Below are 25,162 nucleotides of genomic sequence, written 5' to 3' on the forward strand. Positions count from 1 at the left end.
ACACACGGGAAAAAAATAGGAAAAACAGGCGTAGGATTAACTTTGAAACCATTTTCAAATAATTACAAAGAAATGGCAAATAACACATTGAATTAAACATGAAATTTGAAGTAGAAAGACTGAAATAGTATTTTCTTTTAAAACATACTCCAATAAACTTTATTTTATTTAATACATTGCATTTGTTATCACAATTTGGTCTATTTCATATATTGGTGCTGATCTCATCTGGAAATGGCCTACAAAATGAGCATCCTTCCGCCAATGACACCAATGTTCTCCGGACAATATGCTTGGTTGTCGTTCAATAAGCTTTAAAGGCAATGTGGTAATATCAATTACTTTTGATGATCAAAGATGAGTGCATTAGTGCAAAGCATAGAAGCACTTCATTTCAAGATCAAATATGTTCCTCATTTCAATCAGGGTCACATCTCTTTTTCAAGAGAACCTGGACACCCCCTGATACAACGGCTCCATGGAGCTATCACTTTCATCATCTCAGGGTTGAAAGAGAAGTACACAGCGGCTGCACACTCAGGGTTAACCGTGGACGTCTTTTCACAACATCAAAGAGCAGGGAAAGGAGAAGTGCATCTCCTTGATTAAGCCACATCTTCTCTCCTCTCTGAAAGTACAAAAAAAATAACAACTTGCCATTAATGCATCCATCCTCTTCCTCGAGAACTAAGACGACGGGCTGGGCCAAGATTCCCCTCCTCTAATCATGAGAACTAAAGGGAAATCTGCCTCGTGCGCATGAATATTGCATTACCTGCCATTTCTTCTCTCTCTCATCCTACCCTACTTTTTTGTGCCACAAAATTCGGGCACTTTCATGTTTTAACACCTTCTGCCTGAATGCGTATTTCTTTCCTTTTGTTGTGTAATCAAAGCAAAATGAGAAGTGATGAGCCAAATCAGCGCTGTATTAAATCAACCAAAGACATGAGGTGATTTTCAGTTTTGCAGGGCTGACAAAATTTGTTTCCCACCAGCAAAATGTTGACTGTTATATTTTGAATAATCCAAGAGAAAAATGAGGAACTAGTTCCTATTTTAAGACAATCTGAAACAAAGCTTTCCCTCATTCTGCAAATGTGAGAGGTCAATCCTGGGTTCACCACTGGCTTCTTCTGCTTTCATCTTCGGTGACCCGTCCTGAGAAAGTCGTTCTCAAACAATACATAATTAACTTTTCCAGTTTCATCTGAACTGTCACATGATATACAGTTGAATAATTATGCTAAGACAGTGTTATTGCTCATACTAAGGGTTAGTGATTTGAACAAACTTTTAATTCCAAGAACTAAAAAAATCATGTACAATATATTTTCATATATATAAAAATGAAACAAAAATACCTAGCTAATATCGACATTAAAATATATTGACATAAATATTTTAAATAAGTTTTACTATTTATTCATTTATATATTTAAATGTATATTGTCCAAAACATAGTTCTAAAAATAATTAGCATATTATATATATATATAAAATATTTTTATATTTTTTACATTTTATTCATTTATATATTTAAATATATATAAATAAATTTATATTGACCAAAACATTTTTAAAATAAAAAATACTTATTTTATTTTATATTATACTTATTTTAATAATATTTTATATATATATATATAAACATAATATTATAAATAATACATTAAAAAACTTATTATATTTAAATATATTATATTTATTAATAAAACGTATAAATATTAATAAAATTAAATAAATAAAACATTAATTATAATTAAATATATAATTACATCTACACATTTATACTTATTTATATACTATATATAATAATATAAAAATAATAATTTAATTTATTAAAATATATATTGAAATATTAAAATATTATCAAAAATACTAAATAATATTATAAATACTATTTAATATTATAATACTATTTATTTATATTTAAAATATTTAAACACCATGACAATGATTTAAAAAAAAAAAAGAATGGTTTTGCATGGACAAATAACACACATTTTCTACAGAAAATGTAAAAATGCTGTTATTTTTTCATGAACAAAATGATAAATGTTTCTGAGTGCATTAAACCTTGAAATGTGACCCTTTAAAACGTAATCCATTAATCAAGATTAAGATATAGAAGGTAAAAATTTATCCTAATGTGACATTCCTGCAATCAGAAATTCTAATCTTTATTTATAAGCCACTTTTAATCTTTTTGTATCAGCTAAGTCTAAAAAACTCTCAGATTCATTGTTTGATTAATGTGAATCAGTGTCTAGATCACACTGAAGCCACACTTTTGTTGTGCATTGCTGTTTTGTATTCTACTTAGCTTTTCTGCTGTTAATGGCCATTGATTCCTTTTATTGAAAGTACAGATCTGATAGTTCAAATAGAGACATTGTGTACCCATTAACCAGCCATCAATACCGCCAATGAGAACTGTTCGTCACTCAAGACATGTTTCGTCATGCACAATCCATGCAACTGTAAGACAGAGGGAAAAAGATGCAAATGCTCTGGGCAAACGCTCTAAAGCGTTTGCACACGTGTTAAACCTCCCTTTTGACATAATTACCTTCACTTTCTAAGCAGGCCTCCAGACTCGGGCCAATGTATAATTAACACAATAAAACTTTCAACAGCACGTGGGAACAGGCACATTTTTATACGAGCCATAAATAATAGAGTGCAGTTTCACCTGGACAGGATGTAAAAAGTTAAAACTGTAAAAAAAAACAAAACAAAAAAAAACCCCAGCTAGGATGCAAAAGGGAATTATATTCATACCATCTGTGGATACTGCAGTATAATATTTTACGGTTAGGACACTTTCCCGCTTCGTAAGGAAGATGTGGGTGTCTGCGTAATCATAGAGTACGAGTATTTAGGTAACACTATTTTGAGATGTTTAGAGGCAGTGAATGACACAGCAGGCCTGACAACATCACTTGCAAAAGTATGGATGTGGCGTTTTTCTAAGAAAAATTTGTCAACAAATAAATTGTAGATGCGTTAAAATCAGTTGTTTGCAACCCATTCTACCTCGCTAATGAAACAAATTTCCAAATAAAACAGGATAATAAGAAAGATTGTAGGATATAACACTTTATTTTAACCACTGCAAATTGATTGGATCATAAAAAGTGGGTATTACATATTATAAAATAACAAATATTTATAGATAAACTGCAAAAAATTACTTATTGAGTTTTTAATGACTCTTTATTGTTTTTCAGTGTTCTTATTCAGTGTTGCTTCTCAAAATTCCTCTTGTTTTAAGGATTTTTAGCTCATATTTTAACTGGAAAAATTAGGCTACGTTCACACCGTCTATATATGGGACTTACAGGTGTGCGAGTCTCTAACTGTTCCATTCACACACCAACGTACAGTAGCATCTCAAATACTATCTATCTGTATGAACTTGCAACAAGAATCAAGCCTGTATTCTCTTACCAGTAACCATAATGACAGGGACTTAATATCAAAGATGAAGTCTTATCACCTTTCACACGACAAGAGTCCAATTGAGCCGCGAGTTCATCCGTAAAATCGGATAGCCGAAGCTAGCTGGACGCCTTTAATCGTTGCACGTCCTTTGCAGCGTCTCACGCATGACGCAGCATTTGAGTGGCACATAACACAAAACTGACGGGAGCCGCTTCGGTGGAGAATAGTGACTGGATCTAGAACCTTCAGATGACACACACAGCTCATTTCTCCATCACTGTAAGTTACCGAAAGTGAAATCACACACAAAATACCTTAACAGAGCAGGTCTCTCACACTGTATGATGTGACAGACAGCTAGTTGTCCAATCTGGTTGTCCAATTCATGTGTCTGAGTTCAGTTATAGAATGTGGTTATCACTCCTGTAAATAACCGTATTAAGGACTTAAATACAGGACTGAAGCTTCATGAAGCTTTACGAATCTTTTGTTTCGAATCAGTGGTTCGGAGTGTGTATCAAGTCATGTGATTTTTGTAAACAAGGCTTTGTTACATCATAAGTGTTTCGAAATTTCAATGGTTCGCCACTGGGGGGTGTGACTTTGGCAGTTTGATACGCGCTCCGAACCACTGATTCAAAACAAAAGATTCGTAAAGCTTCGAAGCTTCATGATGCGGTGTTTTGAAATCGCCCATCACTAGATATTGTCGAATAAAGTTGTTATTTTGTTTTTTTGGCACACAAAAAGTATTCTCGTTGCTTCATAACATGAAGGTTGAACCACTGTAGTCACACAAGCTGTTTTAAATACGTCTTTAGTAGCTTTCTGGGCATTGAAAGTGTTAATTATCTTACTGTCAATGGAGGCCTCACTGAGCCATCGGATTTTATCAAAAATATCTTACTTTGTGTTCTGAAGATGAACGAAGGTCTTACAGTGTGGAACGACATGAGGGTGAATAATTAATGACGTAATTTTCATTTTTGGGTGAACTAACCCACCGGATGGAGCACCCGCGCTCCCGTTTGCGTGTCTCTTTTTAAGAGCCCATAAAAACTGAACCCATATAGGTAGCACAAAAATTCTTTTTGCATACAAAACCAGAGACTTTACACGTTCAGATCAAGCCTCCAACATGCTCCTGTTGCATTGTTTTCACCCTCTAATCTGTCTTAGTAATATGCGTTTACAACAAAAACAGCACAGCCGCTAACTGAATACAAATATGTAGATTTCACGTGCTCATAACTTCATGAAAAATGCATAGAAAATGGCACATCATTATTTAAAGCAGATTCTCACGATTACAATGAACTCAAAATCAACAAAATATATTGCGTTGATCACAAGATATTACTCACGGAACGATGTAACATAATTGGCTAAAAACATGTCTCTCATCTTTCCGGGATGCAGTGTATCCAATGTTCCCGGACCCATCCATGTTCGTTTTCCAACGTGGAATAACACAAAATAGGTATCATCTTAAAGCTTAGAAACTCAGCTTTTTAATGAATCTAAACTTTTTGAAAGACTCCTAACGAGTGCTGAGAAGTGCCTCTAAACCGTCTGGCGAAAGCTAGATATTTTACTTCATAACTTGTTCAATATGGATATTTTTCTTATTGAACCATGTGGAATACGTTTATGGTAAATGGATGCACTTTCTTGAGCTTCAAACTCATTTCCCCCATTCACTGCCATTATAAAGCTCGGATGCACCAGGATATTTTTAATATAACTCCAATTGTGTTCATCAGAAAGAAGAAAGTCATATACACATAGGATGGCTTGAGGTTGAGTAAATCTTGGGGTAATTTTCATTTTAAAGTGAGCTAATCCTTTAACATTATCTAATAGCCCCTGTGATGTCAGTGGAAAAGGGAAGTCATTGCAGAGCAAGAACACGATAAAACATTTCGATTAAAGGTTACAAAGATTGTGCACGGATGAATCATTCACAATAAGTCAAGGAATGTGCATTAAGGAAGTAAACAAGGTCAGGAATGATTGTCGAATTTTACACTCACTTCTGACCTATAAGACGCTTTACAGGAAATCGTGCTCAAAAAGAAAAACCTCAGAATGAACAGACATTTTCTGAATCCGTGGATTAACATTCAAAGGCATAGATGTTTTACAGTGGTCCAGTTCTCATGTGGTCTACTTTGAATTGGATTAAAATGTTTAAGGAATTCTAAGCCTTATTAAAACAATTAGGCATGATATCAGATTGTTTTACACTTCAGTGCTCTTTACTAATCTCATGTACCATGTGGTTCCTTTTTAACTGCCCGTGGTGGCAGTCACTGTTACTGACTTTATAGATATTCACACAAAAAAACATTTCCATGCCTGGTCTACAGGTGGTGAATCAGCATATAACCAAAATTTACAGTATTCAACCAGTATGGTTTTTATGGTGAAGCTAGTTGGTCAAAGTACTGTCATGTTGCTTAAACTATTTAAGTATGCTAGGCATGTTAGTCAGCAGTTAAAGAGCACTGCAAATGGCTTCAATTTAATCTGCCTGTACAGAGGTGGGTAAAGTCCAAACTGATTGCTAAAAGTAGATTAAAACCTTTTCAGAGGAACTTGAATAGCATTACCCCCTCATACACTCCTATTTAATTATATATTGAAATATTTTAAATATAATTTGAATATATATTTTAATAAATGTATTTATCTATAATATTGTATATAGTATAGAAATGTGTATTATATATAAGTATATACATTTATTATATACAGTCAAACCAAAATTTATTCAGACACCTTAAACATTTCATTCATTAATACAGTTTATTCACTATAGTTTAAAAACATGGTAATAAAATATGACAAGATCTCAGAGTTAAACTGTGTCAGAAAAAAATAATCTTAATTATGTCAGATAAGACTTAAGCAAAACATGGTCAGGTCAAAGTGTCTGAATAATTTTTGGTTCCAAATTTTTATCAATTTTACTGGTAGTCCACTGTATGAAGAATTTTTGGGTATAATATGTCACAGTTTACTTTATTTTGCTATCCTCACTTACATAAATGAACCATCGTGTCCTTCACCCACTAGTAAAAATATATCAAAAATGTCTGAATAATTTTTGGTTTGACTGTAAGTATATCAATTCATTATACATATATATCTCAAACTTGTATATATATATATATATATATATATATATTTATTTTACTATGCAAAAAAATGCAAAGAAAAACAAAGAGCTCAGAGGAAAAATTACACACTGTCTACAACATAATCAGCTATCAATATTTCGTTTGTTCTCTCTTGTTTTTGCATGTGGTTTTTGTGCTCTCAATACTTTGTATGAGAGCCTTGCCAAAAATTATGTCCACATAATTTGACATGTGTCATTGTGTTATCACAAATAAAACCATTGCTAAATAATATTTGAATAAAGGGTGAAGATGTCAATTTTTGGCCACTACTGTACACACACACACACTTATACTCTCTTCCACCATTGTCATTTTCATTCTCTCTCTCTAAATGACATTGTAGCCATTCAAACAAAAAAAAAAATTGCATAATACCTTTGGTTCACACACTCTACTCTCAATTACACACAGATCTGTGCACAGTAGAAGTATGCATGACCAGCTGGTGGAAACTCGAACCCACACTCAGTTATCTCCACTGGCATCTGCACTACTTCCTCTAGCCGTCCTCGGCCGGGGAAGAATTCACCCTTTGTCCTCACTGATGTGGGCCTCACATGAATCCAGCGTCTCCAGTGGTAGACATCCTCATTAAATATCCTGAGATGGATGTCATGTTGTGGCTTGGAGACTTTCCTCATCTGGGCCGTAGACAGAAACATTTTCCAGCAAAGAGGGAAGCGCTGTAGGTGCCCTGATTCAACAGATATGTTTGCCTTTAACATCCATTACCACGATCATCTGATATGGCTGCTTTCAAACGATGGTGGCATAACTGTGAACAAATAATGAGATTAAAATGATTCAATCTTTTTTTTTTCTTTTTACATAATTTAAGACAAAAAAAGAGATTAGATTGCATTAAAATGAAATCTAATAATCCAGGTTATTTTGGCTATTCTGGTATTATTTTCATGAGCTAGCTCATAAAAAGCACAAAAATAAAACTGCAATACAATCTGCATTAAACATCCATGAAAAGGCCCCTCCTGTGCACACCACCGCAGCACGTTTCTGGGCACGGAGCAGACATGAACATTATTTCAGCTCTCTGCACAGGCACTAGTAAAACTCTAATGAGACGGAGAAGAAACAGTCAGCACAACATGACTTCAGACTCCATCACTAAGTTTTATTTTTAGCTGTTAAAACATTGCACATATAAAAATGCTACATAAATCTGAAATATTCTTCTCTGGTTGAAACAAAATGACAGCTGATTGTGTGAAAGGAACATTACGCATTTCACAGATTAGATTTTTTTTTTTATATCTCAATTGTTTCTCCAGGGTAGCATTACTTTCTATATTTAACTACTCTCTTTCTCTCTCTCTCTCTCTCTCTCTCTCTCTATATATATGAATAATAAACTAATTAGTTATTCACTAAAAAGTTTCATTCATTTGGGAATTGGACTACACTAGCTTTGCTGTATGTTTTTGATTTAGTAAAAAGAACTGATTCATTCAGTTGGAAGTCAGACTACACTGGTTTTACATTATTTTTCATTCACTGAAAAAAGAACAGACTCATAAGAGTCATTGGTTCATGAGGACTACACTGGTTTTGTTGTATGTTTTTGATTCAGTAAAAATAACATTTTCATTTGAGTCATTCATTCAGTAATTGGAATACACTGATTGTACTGTATGTTTTTTGATTCAGTAAAAAGAACCGATTCATTAGAGTCATCCGTTCGGGAGTCAGACTTCACTGGTTTTGCAGTATTTTTCATTCACTGAAAAGAACCGACTCATAAGTCATTGGTTCAAGAATTGGACCATATGGGTTTTGCTGTAAGTTTTTGATTTAGTAAAAATAACCCATTCATTAGAGTCATTAATTCGGGAATCGGACAACACTGGTTGCACTGTATGCTTTTGATTCAGTAAAAAGAACCGATTCATTAGAGTCATTAATTCGGGAGTCAGACTACACTGGTTTTGCTGTATTTTTTCATGCACTGAAAAGAACCGACTCATAAGATTCTTTCGTTTAGGAATCAGACTTCACTGGCTGCACTGTATGTTTTTATTTAGTAAAAATAACCAATTCACTGAAAAGAACCGACTCATAAGAGGTTTGTGTATTGGACAACACTGGTTTTGCTGTACATTTCTGATTCTGTAAAAATAACAACTTCATTAGAGTCATTCATTCAGGAATCAGACTACACTGGTTGCTCTGTATGTTTTTGATTCAGTAAAAAGAACCGATTCTTTAGAGTCATTTATTCAGGAATTGAACTACTCTGATTTTACAGTATTATTTCATTCACTCTTAAGAGTCATCGGTTTGGTAACCGGACACTGACTGCAAAATATGTTTTTATTTCAGTAAAAAGAATTGATTCATTTGAGTCATTGTTTTGGGAATCAGACTACACTAACTGCACTGTATGTTTTTGATTCAGTAAAAAGAAACAATTCTTAGAGTCATTCATTCCGGAATCAGACTACCTCGGTTATGCCGTATTTTTTCATTCACTGAAAAGAACCACCTCATAAGAATCATTGGTTCGGGAATCGTATTGGTTACACTGTATGTTTTTATTAAACAATAATCTAAAGAAATGATTCAAGAAATGATTTATTGGTTTGGGAATCATTTGAAAAAGACTCATGATTTATATAAAAGCAACCTCTGAGCAATAAAACGTTCCTGTGGGATTTGTAGACCTATTCAGTGCTTGATTTATTATCTTAAGTCCTTAGGAATTTGTAACATATTTCTTGATATAAATTGTCCTAAAGCTCTCAAATGCTTGTCAGATTATAACATATGACATTTTGCAATAGCGACATTAATGTATGCACTACAGTATTCAACAGTGCTTCCAGACCAGATCTGATTGGTTATCACAGAATGCGCCCCTCTGGGAAAATTATGTTCTCCAGCAAGAGACACATCTCTAGACAGATTGGCACCATGCAACCGACACTTGACATTCAAATTAAGCTCTTCAGTCATATTCATGTTGCCACAACATTACACAAATATTGCAAAAGCACAACATGTGGAGACCTTATGTCTGACAAATATACAGCATTGATCTTAATAATAGCTGCTAACAGATCGCCCTGCTCAGGCCAGGGCCGAGAATCATTAACTACACCTGATCAAATGTGTTTGCAAACACAGACACACTTTTCATGAGACAAAAGTGCTGATAGTGTGACACATCTGACTGCTTATCACACACTTAGTGATAAGCAGTCAGTAACATCAAATCAAAAGTATGGATCTGTGTTTTTAGGAGCCATTAAAGTATGCAAGCCAATGCGAACAGTCTGTTTCATATTATTGTGGATATTTCTGTTCTTAGAACACAGAGGATCCACGCACAGCGAATGCAGCTGCAGTTCGGCTCTTTAACACAAACCCACAGCTGCTTAGAAACATTGTGAGAAGAGAATGTTAATCCTTCAGGGTATTTTTTCCACACAATCTCTCTGCACCCTACTAGAAGATGGAACTACATGTGGTGATTAATTCGTACAGCATCATAATGTCCGTTTTGTTGGTTTGGCCAGGAGATTTTCATATTCTGGGTTGTTTTCCAGCATCTGAGACAGGAATAGCATGCATGATACGCTTTCTGACATTGTGCTTTTCCCCCCACATTTCTGCACTTATCTAGGGGAAAATCTGCAAAAATGATTATCACTTTTTTTTTTTGATTAATCATTATGAGGTCAAAATTTAAAAAAAAATGAAAAATATGCACAATATTATGCATTTAAAAAATAGATAGGGTGAATTTTGTCAAAATTTGCCGTATTTCCTACTGAAAAAAGAAGTTGGGCGGGAGATATCAAAGGGCTCCCTGTTTAAAAATAAATTGCCAAAATATTGGACAAGCCCAAATTTAATCAAGTAAATGTGTATAATCTGTTAGTTTTGTCAACTTTTAGGTCCACACTAGCATAGTGGAAAATACATAGAACTTGACGACATTAAAGCTAACAAACAGACCTATTGACTAAAAGCAACAAAACTGGTAAAATGGTGAAATGTGTTGAATAGAGCTGAGAGTACTACCAAAGTCCCTTTCAAAGAAAGTCTGTTCACTCGGCGGCCATATTTGTAGCGCCTCCGGGCAGCTATTTTGGGCAAGTCCTATCTATTTGAATAAAGGAATCCTGAAATCTCAAAAACTGCTTGCCGAACTCACAATTAAATAACATATTTCAAATCAGCAACAAAATCTGACATGAACTGTCCCATAAATGTTGTTTCTTGTGCTCAAATAGCATTAAGAAAAGCTTATTTTTGAGGCTAGACCTAGTCCTAAGCGTGAGTTTTAGGTTTCTACGGGAACCGGAGCTTCTAACGGCAGCTGCAGTGATGCAATCACTTTACTTAGAAGGCAGGATATATTCCGCCATATTGCGTGTTGCAGTTTTTTCCATTCACAAGTAGTAGGAGTTAACTGTTTTTCTATATCTGGGTCAATGACGTGACGGGTCATTTTTTTGTCTAAAGGTCTTAATAATAATAAAAAACAAAGATATGACATCCAACGTATGTAAGGTAATAAAACTAGATCTCTTTTATTGAATCCAAAAGGTTTTAATTATATTTTGCTACATATAAAGGTATTTTAAAGATTTTGAAGTTTAACTGACCAAAGGCCAATACAGCCATTTCATTTGTGATTAAAATATCTTAAAATGTAATAAATGTATATATTTTTTATTCTGGCATGATTTTATAACATCATATATTAACATAGTGCAAAATGGTATCAAAATTATGTGAGGAAGTCGTTGCTTTGATATGAGAAAAAATGTCCGGAAAAATGAATTACATTGATGTCATTCGGAGTAACCAATACCATTTAGGATCAAGTCATGCGGTCAATATAACGTGACAGGATGTGACATCATTCAGACGTCTGCAAAGGACCACATGGTCATGAAGCAAAGTAACTAACTCTCTCTTAACTATGTGAAAAATTCATGTTTTCATTTGCTCATACGTATGTCCCGAAACATCAGGTAATTCGGTACAACCGCTATAAAACATGGAAAATGTTGTAATATTTTAAAAACTTGTACTAAACATAAAATGTTTGATTGCCCTTTTGCAAGCTAGCTAGCTAGATATCATTCTGTTGGCATTGTTTGAAAATATCGTCATTCGGTATAACCAAAAGTGTCATTCGGTAAAACTGAAATTTTGGTTAAACCGAATGACTTTTTTGGTGACAAATTTTGTCCATCTTGTAAAAAATGACAAAAGCAGTGTCAACTGAGTATAAAAACCACACAATCTCATTGTTAACTCTTAATAAACTTCAAAATCAATTATATCTACATTATAACAACCTTATTTGTTAATGACCCATCTATAGTACAACTCATACTACTTGGTACTACTCTTATCTCTAGCTAAAAGCATTAGCAAGTTAGCTTAAATAGTTAAAGTCGGAATAAAAATGAAAATTAAATGCATGCATGCATTCTAAATGGATGTTATAAATCTATATCTGCCTCCACTTTTGAGTGCCACACCCACATCTCAAACATCCAATCAACAACCAGTGCATAGAACCAAGTCCTTCCCTACATTTTTTGGTTTTTCAATAATCCGTTACACTCGGATGTACATCACAATATGGAAGAAAAGATCTGTTGCTACTCGCGCAAGGGTGTGGACAATAAGTAGAACTTCTTTGTTCGAATTCTGTAGAAATCTTTCTGCTGACTTCTAAATATATTTTGCCCATGAAGACAAGATATGTTGAGTTTCAAGGGTTGCGAGGAGCATTATAATGTGTACAACACCAAACATCAGTGACAATACAGTATCCCATAATCAGTCTTTGTATTTTTGCTGTTCAGTTCTCTTACAGGCATCATGCCGTTTTGGCAGCAATGATTAATTGTTTTCTACAGCATCTGTTGTGCTAATTTCTCGGTGGTCGTACATCTTGAGAGCCAAAGTGTCAAATCTGAGTGAGTTTTATGCACTGAAAGCATACAGACATATGGAAATTTTGACAAAAATCACATCTGGAATGTTATGTTGAGTAATTCGCTCGCTGTCACAAAAAGTGCATCCAAATAGGGAGGATAACCACATACCAAAACAGGCAGTGACATTAACCTAGACTCGAAGCCAACTGCTAAAGACAAAGATTGATGGAACATTTTGAAGCTATTAAAATCTTTGCGGTTTCACTCGTTGATGACTAAAAGCAGAAGGAAGAACCCACTTGGGCAAAAAATGTGGTTCCTTAAAACAAATGCAAGACTAAAAGCCTTCATCATAGTTTCATATGATACTCCATACTCACAATCCACGAAAAGGGAAGGTGCTAATTATGGCAGGGGCACCGATAGATCTCTAAATCTAGTAAGGAAGGGTGTAGAGCAAAGACAGACTTATTTGTTAACATGACATGGCTGCAATTAGGTCGAAAAATGATTTAATATATGCGACCATTACGTCCCATTAAACTAAAATTAGCCATTTTATGCAGCCTGTACGCAGCTGATCTTGACTAATGACTGTTCATTGACTAATAAAATCAGAATGCTCTTATTTTAAGATCAGCCTACGCAGTGACGTCATTACAACTGGCTATAATCAAAGCAGAATTTATGTCGCAGATTCTATATATCTTTTATAGATGCTTTCAGGAAATGAAAACCTAATTGACATAAAGCTATAGGAGACATGATCGTAAAGCTATAACATCTTGCTTTAGGCGTATACATGATCATACAGTTACACATGGTAGAGTCAAAGCTAGATTATGTCAGGTTAAGTTTAGCATAATTGGAATAAAATCTGCTGTATTGCATCTTTAAAACTGATACAATGCACAACTCAAATGTGTTAATAAATGTGGTAATAAAAAACAATGCCCAACTGTACACGCCTAAAAACGCATCTTAAAGGGGGCCTATTATGCGCCTTTTTACAAGATGTAATATAAGTCTCTGGTGTCCCCAGAATGTGTCTGTGAAGTTTCAGCTCAAAATACCCCACAGATAATTTATTATACAATGTTGTAAATGCCCATTTTTGAGTGGAAGGAAAAACATGCTGTTTTCTTGCATGTATCTTTAAATGCAAATGAGCTGCTGCTCCCTGCCCCCGCTTTCCAGAAGGGGGCAGAGCCTGTACAACTCGTGCCTCGAATAGTCTGCCAAAAACTAACAAAACATCTGCTTGTTTTTGATTATCATCTCATTGCAGTTCTTCCTCATGAAAGTTATTATTTGCATGCATTTTAAAGCCATATCAGTTTAAACTTCTGATATATGGTTTTCTGAGCGCACACATCCAAAGCACGTGCACAGAAAGCTGGCTCTCAGACAGTGCCTCACGTGAGTATTAAACCGATTTCTCTTACACGTCTTATTGCACTTAAACTGTCAAATACACACAAGGTTTTGTCGAAAACACAAAGATTATAAACACAGTCTGTGAACATAAACAGCAGGGAATGAAATTGCATGTATTAGATCTGTGAAGAATATACAGTACCTACTGCTGTTAATAAGAATCAAACAACAAAAGAAAAGCAGAAAATCACTCACTGCTCTTAAATGCTGCCGTTAAATGCTCTGGTGAGGAGATAAACATGGCGGAGTGTACAGCTCACTAAGGGGAGGAGTTAAGCTAATAGGGCAGATTCCGTCGCCAGTCGTGGGCGGGGCCTGTGCAATGTGATGTCACATTGCATAGAAACTGCAAACGGCTTATTCTGAGACACTGCTTATGATTTATGGGGATTACAAAAAAAGAGTGGGTGGATTTTTACCATTATAGGCTGGTTGTGTACACACTGCTGATACACATTTGTGTTCAAACACCATGTAAAAGTGAATTTTGCATAACAGGTCCCCTTTAAGGCACAGGTTATACCTTTCCAACTTTCTAATCTGATATTAGTAAAACTTTGGACCTGTTTGTCTTCATCTCCCTATTGTGACCTCTCACCCGTGCTCTATGCATGTAACTCCAAGAGGCTATTAACCTTTAACCCCACACAGTGGTGAAAGCTCTCAGTCCCAGCGTGCAACGGCTGGTGAGTGCCCATTGTATATAAATACAAACCCTCTGTTTCCCCATTTATCCCAGCGGAGGCCATAGTCATATCCCTTCCTTTCCATTTGCTGACCTTACATTCCAGTGGGCTAAACTTGTGCCACTAGCAGAAAGATGACTCAAACAAACTTCACTGCTATGTTTTGCTTATAATGATGTCTCGCAACCAGATCGGAAAAATGGCAATATACGTTTCCCATCTGCCACAAATCTAAACACATTATTTACTGCAATTAATCTGAAACTTTTTTGGGCATTCCTGTAGCTAAAAATGATAGAGCATGGCATTTGCAACACCAATATTGAAGGTTAAATTCCCAGGGAATGCATGAACTTCTTAGGATTAAAAAAACAAAAAAAACATCTGGCAAATACATAAATGTAAATGATGAAACAGATGAAAAAATCCAATGTGCACTGCAGTATCTAGCAACTAGAAACTATGTACAATACAATAGCACAGCAATGCACTAAAACCACTCAAAACACCTTAGAAACAGCATAGCAAACTTACCATGTACTAAAACCACTCATAAAAATCTAAAGTTTTAGCTGTGTGTATCAAAATTGGTATAGAGAATTGTGAATTTTCTCTAGTTTCTAAAATTTTGGTGTCATTACTGCTTGTTTTAGCAAAAAAAAAAAAACAGAACAGTTTCATGGCAGGTAAAAAAATATTTATGGACGGTAAATTTTCTTAAAGGATTAGTTCACTTTAAAATGAAAATTACCCCAAGATTTACTCACCCTCAAGCCGTCCTAGGTGTATATGACTTTCTGATGAACTCAATCGGAGTTATATTAATACATATCCTGACACGCTTTATAATGGCAGTGAATGGGGTTTGAAGCTCAAGAAAGTGCATCCATCCATCATAAACATACTCCACAAGGCTCTGGGGGGTTAATAAAGCCTTCAGAAGTGAAGCGATGTGTTTGTGTAAGAAAAATATCCATATTTAACACGTTATAAAGTAAAATATCTAGCTTCCGCCAGACCTCCTTCTGTATTCAACTTATGTAGAAAGTGTAACGCCTCTTGTAGTTCAAAATACTTACGCTACGTCCTACGCCTTCCGAAAAAAGCGAAAAACGGACTTACGGAAAAAAGTGTAACTGACGCCACATTTTTCGTAAGTTGAATACGTGAGGCAGCCTGGCAGAAGCTAGATATTTTACTTTATGAAGTGATAAATATGGATATTTTCCTTACACATATGCATCGCTTCGCTTCAGGAAGCCTTTGTTAACCCTCCGGAGCCGCTTGGAGTATGTTTATGATGAATGAATGCGCTTTCTTGAGCTTCAAACTCGTTGGTCCCATTCAATGCCATAAAGCTTGGATGCATCAGGATATTTATTAATATAACTCTGATTGTGTTCATCAGAAAGAAGAAAGTCATATACACCTAGAATGGCTTGAGATTGAGTAAATCTTGGGGTAATTTTCATTTTAAAGTGAGCTAATCCTTTAAATCACCGGCCACTGGCAGGTGTGGCAAAAATTAGTTTTAGACCCTGCATGTAGGCTTTAATAATTGATGACAGGCAAAAAAAAAAAAAAAAAGGTATCTGTCTTGCGAAATATTCACAGCTAGGAATCCCTGGTCAATATTTATGAGCCTGTTAGCGTAAAAGTCAGTGTCTGTGCAATGACCACCCACCCCTCGCATACAGGACGTGAAAACCGGATTGGAATTATGTGGACTGTAGCAGTTGTTCGGGACGCCTTGGTGCTGGGGGAGGATGGGGCCGTGGGGCCCCACAAGCTCCGTTCCGAGGGCTCTTTGTGTGTGTATTCAACTCTTCCATTGGGCCTTCAGACCTGCAGTGAACAAGGAAAGACTAAAGCTTCGTACAGGACTTTTGGAATAAGAGACTGAATCACTGCAATTAGATTAAGAATTGGATGATCTCATCCAATCATGGCGGAGACAAATCGAAGGGGATAAAAACCGAAGTACGTCCCCATCGCCTTGTCTCGTTTTTGTCTGTCAGCGATCAGTGGACTAATGTGATGAGACAAGCATATAACGCAAAGACATTCTATCTCCCATTATAACTCCCGCCGTTTCACTCCTACTCATCCAGTCACGCCATATATCAGTCCAAAAGGAAATCCCTCTTTTGTTCCTCAAGGAAACCGAGAGAAGGGGTGAGGCGGAAGGATGTGTCACAGTATTTCAAACAGCTGGAGAGTGCCTGCTGAAGCTGCTGTGTGATAAACAGCGCCGGCCACTTGTTGTGTCAGATCTCCTGAAGAAAGCCACAGATCAAGTGGGTTCCTTACGATGTCGTAAAGGAACAAATGCTCTCCAGAAAGACTCTAGAGTGGATTTAGGCCACTAAACAGAACCAGATAGACTTGTCTAATGGAAGTGTAGGATCTGACTTTGATTTCTGGTTGAACCAGAGGCTAATGATTAAGAGGACGGAGGAGTCCTGGTGTGCTGGATGCTGTTTGGACTGACTAATGGATGGGAGGGGAAGGGTTCAGACTAATTGCCACCATGTTGAGCTCCCTGGGGAATCAATGGGTCAGTCGAACAATGGACAAGAGGTCTGACCACCAGCACACTTCAGGCTTGATTTGATTTATCCCCACATTAGATTTTGCCCTCTGAGACCAGGAAAAAAATGTCCATGTGGACAATGATTACTAACTGGAACCACATTACATCACAATTAAGAGTCATATAAAATATGACTGCATCATTACCTTTAAAGAATGTCATAAAGGATTTCATTCTCAAGCATGACATCCTTAAAGGATCCTTAAAAGATGTCATTCTCAAGCATCAATATCAATACAATTAAAAAAATGTCAATAATAAAATCAATCATTAATCATTATATATTATTATTGTAAAAACAATCAGTTGAATATTTCTTAAAAATGGCTGTGGTTACCAGAAAACATGTCTGTACTTTACAATATAAAAATAACTATCATAATATGCCTTTTTATTTACAATTTAATTTAATAAAAAAAAAAATAATTAAAAGCCTGATTTAAATATTAAATAAAATTTTATATAAAAAAACAATATGTGATTTAAATATTTATAATATAAAATATAACCAATATATATAATATATAACCAGAACCAGTATTCTATATAGTATTCTACAGAAAATTACCTATTAAGTGGATATTAAGTAAATATTAAATATTCAAATATTAAATATTAAAATATAAGACAAATTTTGTGAGAGACAATGATTGTTACTTAAAATATACTGACAACCACCATAATTAAAACAGAATATGGCTTTGTATTTACAAAATTAAAAAAATAAATCAAAGCCTTATTAAATGAAATATTATAATATTAACATTGCTGAACTATATATAAAAAATCTTTTTCTATGTCTTCGCTATGCTTTCTTATATGGCTCCTATTAGCTTGTTATATATACACACACACACACACATATATATATATATATATATATATATATATACACACACACACGTATATATATATATATACCTAGACATGTTGTATTGTTATTAAATTTAATATATTTTTTTACTGTATATATGATAAGTTAACTAATTTACTATAGTAGTTTTACATTAAAATGACATTTTTAACATTTATCAGAGCCATTTTTTTACAGCATAACTCAAGATTAACTATCATCTGTAGGACATGTGGACAACAGAGGTGTTATCTGAGGCGTTTGGCTTCACTGTGCCATCAGTTTGCTTCTGTTTTGGTCAGCCTAGTGTGGAAAGGAAATGAGGTACTATTAGGGCACAAACTCTCACCGTAAAAAAACAGCCACTCTGTCAAAAAAAAGCCTCTTCTCAGCACACCAAATAGACCATTAAATGCTGTGGCGACTGCACTAACCACAGTCAAAGTAAACAATGTTGTTTAGGCCACCGCAACCCACAGGTTGTAAAAGTCCCCTGTGAAATGTGTCGACCGAACCGAGGTGAAGTTTACACCCCAGGAGTGCACATCAAGACTGTGTGAAGGCATCACAGCCAATGGCCTCCTGAGTGACCTCACACTGTCTGTTTGACTGCAAATGAGCCGAACACTGCAAAATCGCTGAAAATAAGACATTTAAAAAGGCTTTGCTCAAAATAAATCTACAAAAAATATTAGTTATATTCACAATGCATTCTGTGAAAACAAGTCTTAATGTTCAGTTGTGCTTTGCAGCACTGAGAATCATTCTGTTCAGGCACAATACAATTTAAATAATGTAACATTTTTTCACATTTTAATAATGAGAATGAGATTTTTTTTGCATTGCAATTATGAGAAATGGTGGTAAATGTGCTTAATTGTCATGTAAATAATGTCACGTTGTGTCAAAGCTATGTCTTCAGTCTCTTTATGCTAAATATAATTGCTTGATCATGTTTTTTGAAAGGCTTATACATTATATTTTACAAATAAGAGGATTCTATCCTCAATATGATTTAACAACTACATATATTCATTGTTAAATGCAATGTACATTTACAGCATAAATTAAAAAAACATTTTTACAACATTTTACTTGTTAAAAATAATATTTTTACTGTATAGGGTAAATTAACCAACTCACTAAAATTAAAAAATATGTATATAAATTTAAATTAAAGGCAGTACAACAAATCATTATATCATTATATTATTATTATAATATATAAACACTTTTCAATTTAAACCTTCTAACGATTTTTTTTTTTACATTTTAATGATAATGAGATATTTTGCATTACAATAATGAGAAATGGGGGTAAATGTACTTAATTGTCATGAAAATAATGTCACATTATGTCAAAACAATGTCAACATCTTAATAGTCCTAATACGATTCAGTCTCTTCATGCTAGATATATGACTTAACAAGTACTGTACATGTATGTCTTGTTAAATACAATTCAGTATTTCACCATAAATTAAAAATATATATATTTTATAGCATTTTTTTTTGTAAATTAGCAAACTTAGTACAATTAAAATCAACATAAATTAACATTTTGCATTACAATAATGAGAAATGGGGGTATGTCTTAAGAATTGTTTTTGAATGTCTGAAAATTGTAAAAAAAAAAAAATTGTCCTAAAAATAGATTGAGTCTCTTGCTATGCTAAATATATCATTAACAAGTGCATGGATTTCCACCAAAAATTAAAAAAATATATTTTAGAATTTTATTAATTTTATATATATATATATATATATATTTTTTTTTTTCTGTATATGGTAAATTAACCAAGTCAATAAAACATTTCTACAGTCATTTCCATCAAAATGACTAGTAGTTATATTATTGAAAATATCTTTTGAAATGGCCAAATAACTGTGCATGATCAATTACACTAAAAAAAATTAAGCCTTTTTTTTAAGATTTATGAGTTTCAATTGTATAGTAAAATAATACTTTTAAAAAACTAGAGCTTAATAAAACAGTTTGTATAAATCTTAACAGAACAAGGGTGTGGACCATTTAGTTTATGTGATTCATATTCATAAAAAAATGAAAATATGTTTAAATTTATGAATACGAAATCATGTAATCTAAACGGTCCATACCCTTTTTCCATTCAAATTTATACACAACGTCTTATTAAGCTCTAGTTTTTTTTTTACTAATTTAAAATTCTTAATTCATCATATGAATAATATGTAAGGATTATTCAATTCAATGCGATGGAATTTTACTAATTGAAATTCGTAAATCTTAAAAAAAGGCTTACATTTTTTTCTTTTGAGTGTATAATGACACCTATATGGCCAGGTTTGGTCCATGCAAACACATCCTACGCACTTCAGTCAAAATGAATTTATGTGCAGGAAGCAGCATGAACTCCAGATGATGTGCTACACGCCACATTATCAATAACTCACTCTGAACCCCGTCTCACTGTTTCCTACTGAATGGTTTACATTTTTCTCAGATGACCAGGGCTGAAAGCTCACGGTTGAGGTAATTAGAGCAGACCAGCTGTATTGTGCTGAGAAGCGCTACAGCAGCTGTCCCCGAGCAATGGACACTCATTACTGCCGCCCTTTCCTCTCTCACTTCATCATCTGTCAAAATTCAATATTCCAACAGGCTTTATTGGCATGACAAACAATAGTTTACATGGCCAAAGCATTAATAAACATTACATGCCCACAATGTACACAATAAAGCGCCTCTCTCGCTCTGTTTAGGCTGCACGTGCAGGCGGGCCGGGGGTCTGGCACCATTCGGCTCAGGGCCAGCAGGCTGCACTCCGGCCAGTGAATAAATGTGCGCATTGCTCATTCAAGCCTGACAGCAAGGGGTCTGGAACCCGCCGAGCCAGCCGGCTGAAAGGAAGGTGTGAGAGAGAATGTTAATGGCTCTTAATTAAGGATGGCTCTGATAAGGAGGTCGGGGGTGCTCAGAGGTTTGATTACCGGCCCTGGAGAGATGTTTGCACCTGAGGAGCATTTCATCGATTGGCCTGGCAGGGGGGACTCACTAGTTTGCCATTCATTTACTAACATGATGTGTATCAAATCAGATGCTAATGGGACTGTGTGTGCGTGTCCGTGGGAGAAGTAAGCAATGAGAGGGGGTGGGCGATTATTTACTCTAAACGTTTGAGTGGGGAAACAGGCACAAACAATCACACATTAAACAAAAAAAGCCCTAGGCCATAATGCCGTTATATGTTTACAGCGATCTGCCCCTGAAAATTCAAATTAAAAGTCCCACACAGAGTCAGTCTGACACCATGAAACACTAGAAGTGGATAAAATTGAACTAAGTAATTGAAAAGCCTTTTAAAAGTTTACATTAAGCTTCTTTCTCGGTTGTGTGCGATACGATCCCCCAGTTGACTGCTAATGTTGACACACAGTCTTAAACCAGTCTGGAGGAAATGGACCGCAAAGCTGTGTTTGCACAGCAGATAATGCAGCTCCTAATTTAGAAAAATCCCGAAAAAAGGGTTATAAGGGCAAAACACGTCTCGACAGGAGGAGTGGCATTTAGGAAAATCTAATCAGACCATGAGAACTGAAAAAGAAAATGTTGGAATCAATCATTTTTTAAAGTTGTTAAAAATATTTGCTTTTATAGCATGGTAATATTTCATCTCACAATATTATAAAATGGCTTTGTTGTCCATTTAAAAAAAAAAAAAAAAAAAAAGTATATATACACTGTAAAAAATATTGTTGTTTTAACTTAAAAAAGTAAGTTACCTGGTTGCCTTAAAATTTTGAGTTCATTGAAATTAAAAATTTGAGTTAATTCAATGAAGGTGATTGATTTAATCAACAGAAACTCAAAATATTATGCTATCTGAACCACATTAATTATCTAAGTTGATTTGACAAAAGAAAAAAAAAGTTGTGATAACAAATCATGAAAATAATTTTTTACAGTGTGTGTGTGTGTGTGTGTGTATATATATATATATATATATATATAATTTATTTAAATATATATTATTTCATAATTTGCAGTTACCTATATTTATATTTATTTTCATTTTGAGGTAAAATTGAGGTGATATAAAAATCTATTTCAAGAGGAAAATAAATAAATCATCAACATGAAAATAAATAAATAAATAATTAAAAAATAAAATAAAATTTTGTCTCATAATATTATACAATTATAAAATTTATTTATACATCGACATATAAATAAATAAATAAGGATAATAAAAAACTACAAAAAGTAGAAAATTAAAAATATATATTCATTTAAAAAAATAAATATATAAAATTAAAAAAGAAAGTTGGGACTATTAAGATGTTGTGCATTGTAACGTATAGTTTAACAGCATAATATTTCTTTCTTCTGATTTTGGGGAGAAACATGACCTGGATAGTTTTTCACAAGATTCACCTTTTGTAAAAACAGACAGTAAAGCTATTGTAATGCTATTGTAATGTTATCAAATATCACCATGCTACCAAACCATGTTCTTGACAGGTTTCGTGAGATTCAGTCATGCAAAACATTTTGCATTCATGCGAGCAGCCAGTACTCACGTTAAACTGACAAATAAACACAATGTACGTGAAATATTTGAGCCTGTCGAGCTCAAAAGTGAAAAAGAGAGAAAGTGAAACCCGATTACAGTTTCAAGGACAGGCAATTAATTTTAATTACGAGGGATTGGCCTCAAGGGAGAAATCTCAGAGATCTGCGAGGCACATGGCTTAGTAATGCTGAGTGTGTGTGTGTGTGCGGAGAGAGAGGCTGGGGGTTGCTCGTAAACTCAAACCTTGACACCAGCCTAGCCATGACACAGGAGCTGCGGCCCTCCCAGCCCCACGGCCGGGCCCTAGGGGCCCCGCTCCCATTACGATCTCGCACTCAATTGTCTGCTGTGTGTGAGAGGGCTCTGGGGGCAGATGCACTCTATATCATACCTGTCAACAGGCGCGCTTAGCACAGACCTGTGTACACAGACACACACGGCCGGAGCCTGCAACACGACACCGACGGCGAAACTGGGCCATCTTAGCCAGAGACAAAGACTCTGGAGTTGACAGCAGGAGTTGAAATCTGCCCAAAAGGCATTGGCAGTGCCATATCACAAACAGTCGGACGCTGGGAGGGTCATAATGATACCCATGACCGTTCTGTGGGGGGAAAAAATAAACGTTACTCAAATCACTTTAAAGCTGGGAAATGGGAATATGCTATTGAAACTAACACTGAAGCCATACGCTGATGTTACAGTTCCCCTTTCACATCGAACGCTGCGTGACACAATCTCAGCACTACTAATCATCTGTTTTGTGCCTTCATGTGAGAAAATCTGTGATTAATTCATTCAAAGATGATCTTGGCTCAAACTGCACATGTGGTCACATAAAATAGCACAATTTAATTGCACACATATGATTTTCTCTGGCATATTATTAATGTGGTTGAAATACTGAGGTATACACTGATTTTGAATCCTTCGAGAAGATTGAAGCACTGAGTTAATTTGTTTCAAATGTAATGTAAATTAATGTAGATTTGTAGACCACATGGGCAAAACATGTGGGCTTCGCTCAAATTTCTTTTTACAGTTTGATGGCTGAAGATTTTTTCCTCTACAAACTCTCCTTTTTCCCCTTCATTTTGTTTTAATAAGCTGACCACTTGCATAATGAGTCTTCTGGCATGATCGAGGTGACGGGCCAAAATCGTGAGAATAGCGACATCGTGCGGTCAGACTAATAACTGCAGCTATTATTTTAGACCCGAGTGCCATTTAGAATAGAATAGATGCATGTTGCTAAAACAAACAAAAAAGGTACAATAAAAATGTCATTTACAAAAGCATTTGCAGATACAATTTCCAAATGGGGGTCTATATCACAGCTTTGGAATTGTTTTTTAATTATAGGCCTTTATGGAAAATATAACCAGTGTTGGTTGTAAAATTAATGCATTACTTTACTTTTGCCTTACATTTTCTCACCTGGGCTGGGCTTGCTTGTTGGTTTTTTTAACAAAAAAAAATTCTATTTTTGGCAAATGTAAAAGCCTTTTCACAACAGAAGTGAAATGAATAAGCCTCAGGTTGAAGGAAGTATGGAAGTGCAACCTTACTCCTGATTTCTCTCAACATGGGGTTGTCAAGTCAGTCAATAAATTAGAAAAAACAAAGTAACTTGCGTTACTTTTTTTGAAAAAGTAACTAAGATATTTTGTTGTAAATCTAAAAGTAATGAGTTACTTTACTAGTTACTTTTAAAAAAGTAATCTGATTACGTAACTTGCGTTAGCCTACTTGTAATGCGTGACCCCGAACACTGACTGACATCTGTACAAAAAACAGCCGTCATTATCTATTATTGCACTAATACAGCACAGCATAACTCCCATAATATGCTGAATTTTGTCACCGAATTAACTTACATGAACTGCTACAATGAAGTTCAACATATGACATTGGTATGTCGGATCGTCCAGTTTCTCTTGCTCCGTCAGTCTATAGCTACAAATTCTGAAGCAAAGCTGAGCATTTCATTATGATTAGTCTATACTTCAGGTGATCGCAGAAATGTGATTTTACTAGCTGAACTTGTTCCACGTGTAAACTTGCTTGAACTGCCTTTAGATTGATCAATAGATTTGCTACTAATGTGTGATTCGCGAACAAATGATTCTTTTGAACAGTGATTCAGTCCAACCGATTGTTTGTATGGTGAATTTGTTTAGCGTTAAAACTGTGAAGTCTGAACAACACTGCCATTCTTTCAGATTGTTTACAATACTGTAACACAACTTATTTGACGCAATCTATCATTTTAAACGAAAAATGGAACATAAAATGGCGCGCGTGGAATACTTTTGACTAAAAAGTGTGAATCGTTTTCAAAGAAATGAAACTGTCCGAACGAACCGATTCGCTCAAATGATTCCCAATGCTAATAGATTGATCACTGAAAGACCGAAACTGTAATAGGCTATATTTCGTCCAACCACATATAATATTTCTATATTGGTTTCCTTTAAAACAATTTCT

General features: G+C 34.9%; 1 long non-coding RNA gene across 1 annotated transcript; it reads right to left on the minus strand.

Moving 5' to 3' along the window:
- Positions 1-14: 14 nt before the first annotated feature.
- LOC127521757 (uncharacterized) lies at positions 15-24,978 on the minus strand. The gene is made up of 4 exons (XR_007932460.1): positions 24,553-24,978; positions 23,067-23,279; positions 7,008-7,407; positions 15-628 (listed from the first exon to the last, which is right to left on the minus strand). It is a non-coding gene; the product is annotated as an uncharacterized LOC127521757 (long non-coding RNA).
- Positions 24,979-25,162: the final 184 nt, after the last annotated feature.

Source organism: Ctenopharyngodon idella, chromosome 10 (genome assembly GCF_019924925.1).
Source record: "Ctenopharyngodon idella isolate HZGC_01 chromosome 10, HZGC01, whole genome shotgun sequence".
Lineage (NCBI taxonomy): Eukaryota > Metazoa > Chordata > Actinopteri > Cypriniformes > Xenocyprididae > Ctenopharyngodon > Ctenopharyngodon idella.